Source organism: Cotesia glomerata, linkage group LG6 (assembly GCF_020080835.1).
Source record: "Cotesia glomerata isolate CgM1 linkage group LG6, MPM_Cglom_v2.3, whole genome shotgun sequence".
Taxonomy (NCBI): Eukaryota; Metazoa; Arthropoda; class Insecta; order Hymenoptera; family Braconidae; genus Cotesia; species Cotesia glomerata.
This window is the reverse complement of record NC_058163.1, coordinates 25,647,491-25,658,403: the sequence shown is the minus strand read 5'-3', so window position 1 is coordinate 25,658,403 and position 10,913 is coordinate 25,647,491.

Here is a 10,913-nt window from a genome sequence, read left to right as displayed (position 1 = left end):
TCGTCGTGTCCATGCAGACAGAAGAATTTTCAGGTTTAGTTCAGCGTTATTATATTCTCGAACGGGCTATCTCTCGACTTGAGGACCGCAAAGCCACATGGATACTCTCTCTTTCTGCAGGTGTAATACATGCTGCCATTTCTCTTTTATGTATTCTACATATACCTACACGAAAATAATAATAACAATAAGAATAAAGAGAGTCTCTCTCACCACTCAGACCCTTTAACATTGCATTAGCTGTTGCGTCTCACACACTCTGAGAGCTATTGAATGTTGATTCAAGCAAATTCCGTGGGTATTCGCTACTAATTGTCACATACAACGACAAAATTCGCCATTAAAATTCTTCTTCTTCTCCGCGTCTTCAATAATTTTTTTTTTTCGTTGCTGATGCTGTTGTTTTTCCCATTATATTACATATTTTTATCAGTGACTGAAAAAAAAAAACAAACTCAAACACAATTGAGACATTGACGTTGTCCGTTATTTTTTGAATTATCTCTACTGAGAAAAAAAAAACAAAGAAAATAATTTTTGATTTAAGAACAAAATTATTTTCAAGAAAACCTTATCATCTATATTATTAAGAGAATAAGCAAAATTTTGTGGCCAGAATATTTATATGATAAAATGGGTTTTTATGGTTAAATTTGGTATCATTAAAAAGGTTCCATATCATTCTCACTAATAGTCAATTTATGATGATAATTATTTAGGCTTCATTCGAAAATGCTCTATCTCTAGATACATAATTAAGAAATGACCTTTTACCTTGTGAACTATTGACATTTTTAAAGATATAAGCTCATCACGATGTTACACTCATCAAGACCTTTCATTTGAGTACCCACATCAATGTTTCATATATTTATATATGTTATATATATGTATATATGAAAAATATATGAAAAATTGATGTGGGTACTCAAATGAAAGGTCTCGATGAGTGTAAAGTCGGAGTGAGCTTATATCTTTAAAAATATCATTAGTTGACAAGATAGCAATGTCAGTTCTTAATTATTGACATTTTTAAAGATATAAGCTCATCTCGATGTTACTCTCATCGAGACCTTTTATTTGAGTACCCACATCAATTTTTCATATATTTATATATGTTATATATATGTATATATGAAAAATATATGAAAAATTGATGTGGGTACTCAAATGAAAGGTCTCGATGAGTGTAAAGTCGGAGTGAGCTTATATCTTTAAAAATATCATTAGTTGACAAGATAGCAATGTCAGTTCTTAATTATTGACATTTTTAAAGATATAAGCTCATCTCGATGTTACTCTCATCGGGACCTTTTATTTGAGTACCCACATCAATTTTTCATATATTTATATATATTATATATATGTATATATGAAAAATATATCAAAATGCATGTGGGTACTCAAATGAAAGCTCTTAATGAGTGTATCATCAGAATGAGCTTATATCTTTAAAAACGTCAATAATTAAAGAAGTACAGTGCAATTTAACAAAAGTCATCAATTATAAAGTAAAATTTTATTTATTTATAGTTCACAAGTCACGGCAGTCACGTAGTGACTGCAAGGTTGCTAGTTATTCTTATTATTAAAAAATTGTATAGGTTCTAAATTTTTGTAAAACTACATTTTAGTTTAATAACATTCAATTCTTAATTTATTTTTTAATGTTATTTCACTTGAAAGATTACGAATCATGAAATTTCCTACAATTATTGTTATTTTCACGATAATTTAAAAAAAAATTTCTTTCCTTCTAAAAAAATATGAATATTTTTTTTTTTTAATAAATATTTATTTGATTCAATTGTTGTTCAAGTAAACATTCTATTCATTTTCGTACATACAGAATCATACAATGTACAATAGGTTGTTCAACCTTAACAATGCCGTTATTAAAAGAGTATTGCATACCCTCCTATCCAGAATTGGTCACATTTAGTACACTTATCCAGAAGTTATTATTGCGCATACCCATGAATTCTCTTTCAAAGCAAAATCCACTCCCAATTTTGTGTGTAAAAAGCGTGTGTAAATTTAATCCGGTTTAATTTGTGGGTGATCCAATTTGATATGGTGACTTTTGGTAGTTTATATATATTACAAGAGGAGAGTAAGATGCATGTCATCGATTGATTTTAATTTCAATGATGGGATGCGGATGGTTATGTTCTGAAGACTCATCCATATTTACCTACAGCCTTAGGGCTGCAGTGAGATCGATCGATGGGAGTGCAGTCTCTCTTCCGGATTGCGGCGTCCACTCGAGTCACCAATCGCGAATCGCCAATCACCAATCGAGGATCAGGCATCAGGCATCTACCATCTACCGTCAACAGTCGACGACCAGAGGGATGTGGCGACCTTGTTAAAGGACCACCTCGATAGTCCGTACCAGCACGGGATTTAATTGCCCCCGTATCTCTTCAATATCCTGAATCGAATTTTAATAATCGAGATTAACCGGGCACGACCATAAAGACGCAAATAAATGAAAATAAATATTTATACTATAAATTACAATAAATTAACTGATACTGTGGAAGAGTACACTGAAAGAAAAAAAATACTTGGTTCAAAAAAAATATTCTCGTAAATATTTTTCTCTCATTTTTAAATATTTACTTCGAACTAATCCAAGAAATTCACCAACAGAATCAACTTAATAAAATAAATAAAACTCTATTTAAGAATTTTACAAACCCGTAAAAAAATTTCCCTATCTTTCATTTATATCATTTTTCGATTTGTCTTTACACTGATAGAAGGATTTAGTTCTATTTAATGAGATTTAGTAATAGATACTAAATGATTTAATAACAAATCTTTCATTACCAAATACTTATTAATAGGTACTAAATCATTTATTAAAGCCCATTTAGTTCCACCAAATAAATATTTAGTAGTATTTAACAAATGATTTATTGCTACTCGATAAATCGTTTATTGGTATCAAAGAAATTAATTTTTTAACTAATTTTAGCGTAAAATCTAACTTTTTAACTTAAAATAAATAAAAATAATAAAAATAAATAATTTTAAGTAAAAATATAAGGTATTACAAAGAAAAGAATCTCATTAAATTATATTTTTTTGTTTGAGACATTTATAAAATTTTAAATTAATCAAGTTTTTAACATATCAATAATAGACAAATTAAAAAATGTAAACTAAACTCCACTGAGAAAAGACATAAATAGAAGCAATTTATTGGGAGTATGTGTGTTTTTAAAGGGAAGATAAATCTCCCAAAATCGAGCTGAATAAAATAATCTCAGTCAGTGAATAGGTTATGTATTACATAAACATTGGAATTAAAGCATAGCCATCTACCGATAATACTTACCAAATAAATATTTAGTACCTGTTACTAAATATTATTTGGTGGAACTAAATATTTAATTTCTTGTAATAAGGCTTTGTTCATATGAAGAAATCATTTATTAAACTGTAACAAATATTATTATTGGGTACAAAATATTTGTTTCTCTCAAATAAATGAATAAAAATTTTGTTACTAAATCAGTTTGGTACTGCGTACTAAATCCTTCTATCAGTGCATGTGGACATGTGAGGAATTATCTAAAAATTCACCATATTTGAATTTATATGTCCTACATGACTTAAAATGCCTTTATTAGATCTGATACGGTCATATAAAAATTTTTGACGGGCAAAGTACATAAAATTCCCGATAGGCGGCGTATAGTCCATAAATCGTCTCCCTACTAGAGAATTGAGTTTGAGGAGCTAAGTAATGAAATAAAATTCATTTTTTTTACTTTTTTTAAGAGCTAATATAATATTGGTCTTTTTAATTTAAGATATGCTTATGTTAAAAAAATTTTTCAACAATTTTCTTCAATATAATTATTGTTTTGCAAAGAATTCGCAAAAATGACTAAAATTAAGATGAAAAATCAACTTCAACGAAATTTTAGTAACGACTCGAAAAAAATTGTATTTATATTTTGGTTAATTATTTTCTTAATACTGACACTTATAGAAAGTTGTCAGGAGATAGTCCATAGGAAGGTTCGGTTAGTAAACTAAATAAAACCGCCTAATAAGGCTTGAGAATAACCCAGAGGCGCCAACACAATGTAAGTCTCCGTAACATGCCAAGTGAGAATTGTCGACAGTGCGTTTGTTAACGGCTTGTTCGCCATGTAGGGTAGACACCATGCGCTTGACGCTCTTCCATGTTCGCCATTCCTTTGTGGTCTTGATGATAATATCCAAAAAGATCCCACCGTGAGGATAAAACCCGAAACGTCTTCTCTTTCTTTCAGGCACCTTGTTTCTTCTATACATTTTTACCGACCACATTACATGTTTAATATCAATAAGAATGAGAAGACCCAAGACCTGAGACCCCAGACCCGAGATCCATGACATCGCGTGACCTTGAGGTCTGAGAGCGAAAATTCAATGGCTGTATGATCGTACCCCATATATATCTATACGTATATAAGGAACTAGAGGATCATAAAGTTTCAGGAACACGAGAAACCTTGTAATAACTCCGCTCGATTCGAGTTCCGTACGATTCGCCTCAGATTCAAGATCACTATCTACCGAGAGATCGATTCTCATGTGCACGCCAGGTGCGCCCCATTGCGCGTTACTGCCCAGCACCCAATAAATACCTCTAACTCTTCTCTGTTATATCTAGAAAAATTTAATAATAATAATTACAACTAGCAACTATCAACTTTAATAAAAACTCTGTTGAAAGAACTTGGGCCAAGTGATTTTTCGATGTTTCTTATGACGGCACACTTAATTTGGATATTTTCGAAATACATTTAAAAGATAATATTTCTATTGTCAATTATCAATAATAGTCACCGATAATAATAATAAAAATAATAATGGAAGCGATGATGATGATCAATAGATCAGACACTGATTCAATTTTAGATGATCGTAAATATTGTTTTATTATAAGGAAGCGAAGGTGGAGAGAACATTCTTCTTGTTGTTGGTTGGGCGTAAGGTATATTGTATATATTGTATGAATGCACATATATATATATATATATATATGTAGAAGCAACGCACAAGTAATAAGCCGTACCGGCCTATCGGTTTCAATTTAATTAACGACCTTCATACGTCGTAACTCGCTAATTGCGAGGCGCGAAAGGCGCGCCCGGCTTCGCGCACTACTATAATACCTTACACGTGTGATTTCTTTAAATTATATTTCTTATTTCGCTTGATATCTTCCGTTCGGTTGCTCCTTGAATATTATTTCTGAGTTCGAGTAAATTTTTAGTTTCATGCTTTATTATTACAGACAAAAATAAAAATATTTACGAAATTTAAAAGTGTGTGACTTATGTTTAGCAAAAAGCTCATTGGGTATTAATAGAAACGCAATTCATTGATTTTTGAAACATATGGTCATAAATAAATTTTTTTACTTAAAGTAGTGCTTAAAATTTCCGATAGATTGCGTATAATCGCTAAATTATTCCGCTACAAGAAAATTAAGTTTGAAGTATTGTTATGAAATAAAAATCATGTTTTGACTCTTTTGCGGAGCTTACGTGATATTGGCTTTTAGTTTAATCAAATACTAAACTAATTTTCTTCTTATACAATATGTTACTTAACGTAAACATTTTTAAAAAAATAAAAATTGAAATTAATTAAATTTTTATCCTGAAATTTTGCCATATTGAAAAATTTTTCTGAAGCAATACGATTTTCTTTAATATAATAATGATATTATTGGATCAAAAATATATAAATGTTAAATTTACAAGTAGATCGTAAACCTACAAAATAATATCGTAATATTACACGGAAAGAACAAGATTACACTGGATATAATCCCAGATTATATTGAGTGAAAAAAAATTTCAGATAGTAGCTAGTATAATCCAGATAACAATGAGTATAATCCAGATTATAATGAGTATAATCCAGATATCACGCAGTATAATTTGGATTTTTTTTAGCTATCTGAAACTTTTTTTGACCACAGATATCACTGAGTATAATCTGGGATGATATCCAGTGTTATCTTGTTCTCTCCGTGTACAATGCATCAATTATCAATTTGTTTTATAGATTCGATACATAATTTAAACCTAAATTTGCTTAATAAAATTTTGCTAAATATTAAAAATTTTTCACTTTGTAATTTTGATTTTCCTATTAATTTATTATTTTATTGTTTCAATTAAAATGATTTTTTTTATCGACATTTACTTTTATGTTTGAGACTCGAAAGGATGAACACGCTACGATTAACAAGCAATTGATATAAAATAACTTGATTCCCGGTAGCAGAAAGCAGGTCTTGTCTTGGTTTTACTGAAAGTGCAGCGAACGATATCGGACACCCGTTTCTGTGGAGCGGAAAAGCTACCGCCCGCATAAATAATTACAAGGTGGTTAACGTTTATGCCTGATGCAAATGCTACTAAATACCCGTGGCGTGTTGCATGAGGATGGATAATTGAGAATAAATAAAGTTTAATACACTGAATAGAAATAAAACGGTGAGATGGAGTAAAAGACATAAACGAACGCGTACAGCATGCTTGCAAGCGCAGAGGCAACTGGTAGTAATGAACCGAGTAATGAATATCGCTAAACCCTGGCTAGCGTCTATGTTGCGAAACTCGTAAATACAAAAGTTGAGGTTTATACCTTTTACTTTACATTATTTTTTTATTGCTCACTTACGAGGCTTACACACTTGCAGGTCTTGCAGGCTCCATCCCTGAACATGAGAAACAGCTTTGTGCTACCGTATGAACGCCAGGAAATTCAATTCCACTGCAAGACCCACGGGATAATTGATTTCCTGCACTCAGAGTTGTATTAGATCGATTTATCCTTTACAAGAAATATTTTTTCCTCCTACACTTTGAATTGTTGAGAACTTTTTATGATCTAGTTCTTCAAGTTTCGAAGTCTAAGTTTTATTTGAATAGTAATCAGAAAAAATTTCAATCATAGAAAAAATTTTCATAATAAAAGAATATATATGTATACCAGAAAAAAATTAACTGTGAAAATTACGTGAAATGTAATATGAAGTTTTTATATTTGAATAATTTTATATCTATAAAGAAAAACTTTTAAATTTTCAGGTATGAATATGTGAAAATTACATATTTAAAAAATGCTATTTAAAAAAAAAAATCCTTTGTTAATTCTTCAGAAGTAAAACTAGTAATTTGAAAAATTAAAAAAAAATATTTTTTATTGAAAAATATGTCTTTTCTTAAAAAGAAAAATCTTAGTTAAAATAAAACTAGCAACCTTGCAGTCACTATGTGACTGCCGTGAGGTAAACTATAAATAAACAAAATTTAGCTTTATTAAATAATGACTTTTGTTAAATTGCACTTTTTTTTCTTAAATATTGACTTTTTTAAAGATATAAGCTCATCCCGATGTTACACTCATCAAGAGCTTTCATTTGAGTACCCACATGCATTTTTGATATATTTTTCATATATACATATATAGATAAATATATAAAATATATGAAAAATTGATGTGGATACTCAAATGAAAGGTCTTGATGAGTGTAACATCGGGATGAGCTTTTATCTTTAAAAATATCAATCGTGCACAAGATACAAGGTCATTTCTTAATTATTGATATTTTTAAAGATGTAAGCTCATCCCGATGTTACACTCATCAAGAGCTTTCATTTGAGTACCCACATGCATTTTTCATATATACATATATATAATATATATAAATATATGAAAAATTGATGTGGGTACTCAAATAAAAGGTCTTAATGAGTATAACATCAAGATGATCTTATATATTTAAAAATCTCAATAGTTCTCAAGATACAAGGCCAATTCTTAATTATGTATCTAGAGATAGAGCATTTTTGAATGCAGTCTAAATATTCATAATAAATTGATTATCGGTGAGAATGATATGAAACCTTGAAAAGGCACAAATTCAATTCAAGACCTTTGCAATGACACTAAATTTCACTAAAAAAACCTATTTTATTGTGACTATCCTGAATACAGAATTTTTCTTATTCTCTTAATAATATAGATGATGCATTATATTATATGCTTATAAATTTCTTGAGTTTCTGGAACTATTTTGCATCTGTTTCAGACCTCTGGATAAATCAAATTGACGAATAAACCATTGTCAAATCAGAATAATAGAATTTTTTTTTTTGATTAAAAAAAATACATCTCATGTCACTTAATAATTCATGTATAGTTCTTTAAAAGCCCTCGCGGTCTTTTGACCTTTATTGATAAAAAACTAAAAGTGTTGACATGACAATGTTTATAAATTTGAATAATTATTCTGAGTTGTATGACATAAAGTGACAATAAATAAAATTTATAATTACCAGCCAGTGAATAAACAATAACAATACAAAGAGATGCCATCAGGTGGCGGGTAACATATAAAGCCGTACCCATAGCGGTGATAAAACCGCGATGGTTATGCCTTGTATGCATTTCTAGGCATTAATACTCAGTACTTCATCTCATATAGGACAACAACAACAACAACAACAGCGACTTAGCAGCACACGGTTGTAGGTAGTTGAAGAATAAGTAGTTACTGCAGTGGGCAGGGTCAGGAATTCTTAGGCGTGCGAGAGTGTCTGGCACACATCGCAACGTGCTGCCCGGAAACTCGAGAAGAAAACGAGAGAATGAGAGAGAAAAAGATAGAAAGGTCTTTCGAGGCCGTTCGCCGTGCCCGCAAGGACGATTAGTTCTCGTAACTTCACATTAATCCCTTTATTTATTGATTTATTGAAGCTAATCAATATTTATCAACGGTCCTATTATTTATTCAGTAATATAATACCCGATAACTTTCATGAGGTAAGACCATAACTTATCGACATCTTTTTTTGTTTAATTAATCCCATTGATTTTAGCAATAACCATTTTTAACTGTAGAAAAGCTTATAGTACTTTTAGTAATAGATTATTTCAAAAATCAAACCTGAGTATAAAAAAATAACAATTAAAAGTTGAAATTGGTCACACTGATAAAAGGATTTATTAACTATTAATAATTTAATTTATTTGAAGACAATTATTTAATTCATTAAATATTTTTTAATATTAAATAAACATTTATTTGGGAGGAAAGTACATTTATTAATAGTTAACAAATATTTAATTAGTTAATAAATATTTTGTTGAGTGAATTTGTTTCGCTTGCAATGTCATATGATATGAAGATTGCTTATAAACAAAAATCATCTTTATAAATTATTTGCATTAATCATATTACATGATAATAACGTTTATTGTAAAATACCAAATTCTATCACAGCTCATAATTATCTTTTATGTTTTTAATTATTAAAAAGGCTAATATATTTAGTGAATTTAATTACTATCATGTATTCCAGCTGTAAGGTTATAAAAAATGTCAAAAGAAAATTGCTATTCTTGCTTTTTATTTTAAATAAATGTTTGTTAATAGTTAACAAATATTCATTAACCATTAATAAATATTTATTAACAGTCAAGAAATTGTACTTAATAAATAACTTATTAGCTGTTAATAAATATTTGTTAACTGTTAACAAATATTTATTAACATTTAATAAATCGTATTTAATAAATAATTTATTAACTGTTAATAAAGCTTATTAAATATAAACAAATCCTTCTATCAGTGCATCAATCTTTCACTTTGAAGTAGAAAAAAGTTTGAAGCTTATATATACTTTGGCAAGATATTTCTGCCAGTGAGAAGCGTAGCCACCTAGCGGTAAAACCAAAAGCTTCTTATGAATATTAAGTATTATTGTGTTAATAATTGTAACTTAGCTTTCCATTGGGTACCATAAGCTATAACTTACAATACCCTCGAAATAAAAATGATTTTATTTAATAGAACAGCAGTATCTCATATATTATTTTTATCTCGAGCTTGACCGTTAGGAGTCAGAGCAATAAATATATGAAGCGAACATAATTCTCGTGTCAGGCGCCATGCCTCATGCTAGATGTGTATCGTAAGTGCGTTATCGCCTTTAAAATAATATCAACTCTTCCCTTCCTCTTCTTGTTTTATCTTTTAGCGGCTTAACACTTGTTGCTGAAACAAAAAATTTATTAAAAAACGAGGACACGTACTCACACAACACCCTCTCTTCATATTCTTCACAGGATTTTGTGAGGTGGTAACTTTTTTTCCGGTGAGTTATGAGCAGCTAAATCTTACCCGGAGGTCTGTCTCGCATTTTGCTCAAACTTTTTGTCTTGCACTATAATTTTACTGTTGGAAGAACAAAGCCGTGAAGTGAAGGTTAAATATGTAAGTACTTACCGAGATTGCAAGTGCATGAACTTTTTTTGTAACTAGTGAGATGTAGATCACTGTTGTATCATGTGTTACGTGTTAAAAGGTTAGAATCAGTTCGGCCGTTAGTATGACCATGGATCATGGGTATATGTAATTTGTAGATCCATGTAGGACACTTAGTATGTAAACACTTTAAATAAGGCATCGTGAAACTGAGGTACATTGGTTGTTTATGTTGCTGGTCAGTACTCAGAGACGGTATCGCTTCCATGTTAAATCGACGAGCTACGATCTACCCAATTAGTAGGCATCGCGAATTCCCATTAGGCCAACAAGAGAAACCACGTCTAGACCTATCGATTCTGTCATCCATAAGACTCAGACCATCTATAGTACATTCATCAATGAAAGTTCTTTATATGCATAGGTATACATGCAAACAGCTATACATATTTATGCTTACATTCACTTCTATTACATTATCATTATATATTATATAAATATAAATATAAATAAAATATGTCGCAAGTTCGCTATCAAACAACTTACGAGTTATACTTAATGTTGTTGTTCTATTATTATTTTTACTTTAAAATTTTTTATTGGATTGATACTCAAATCT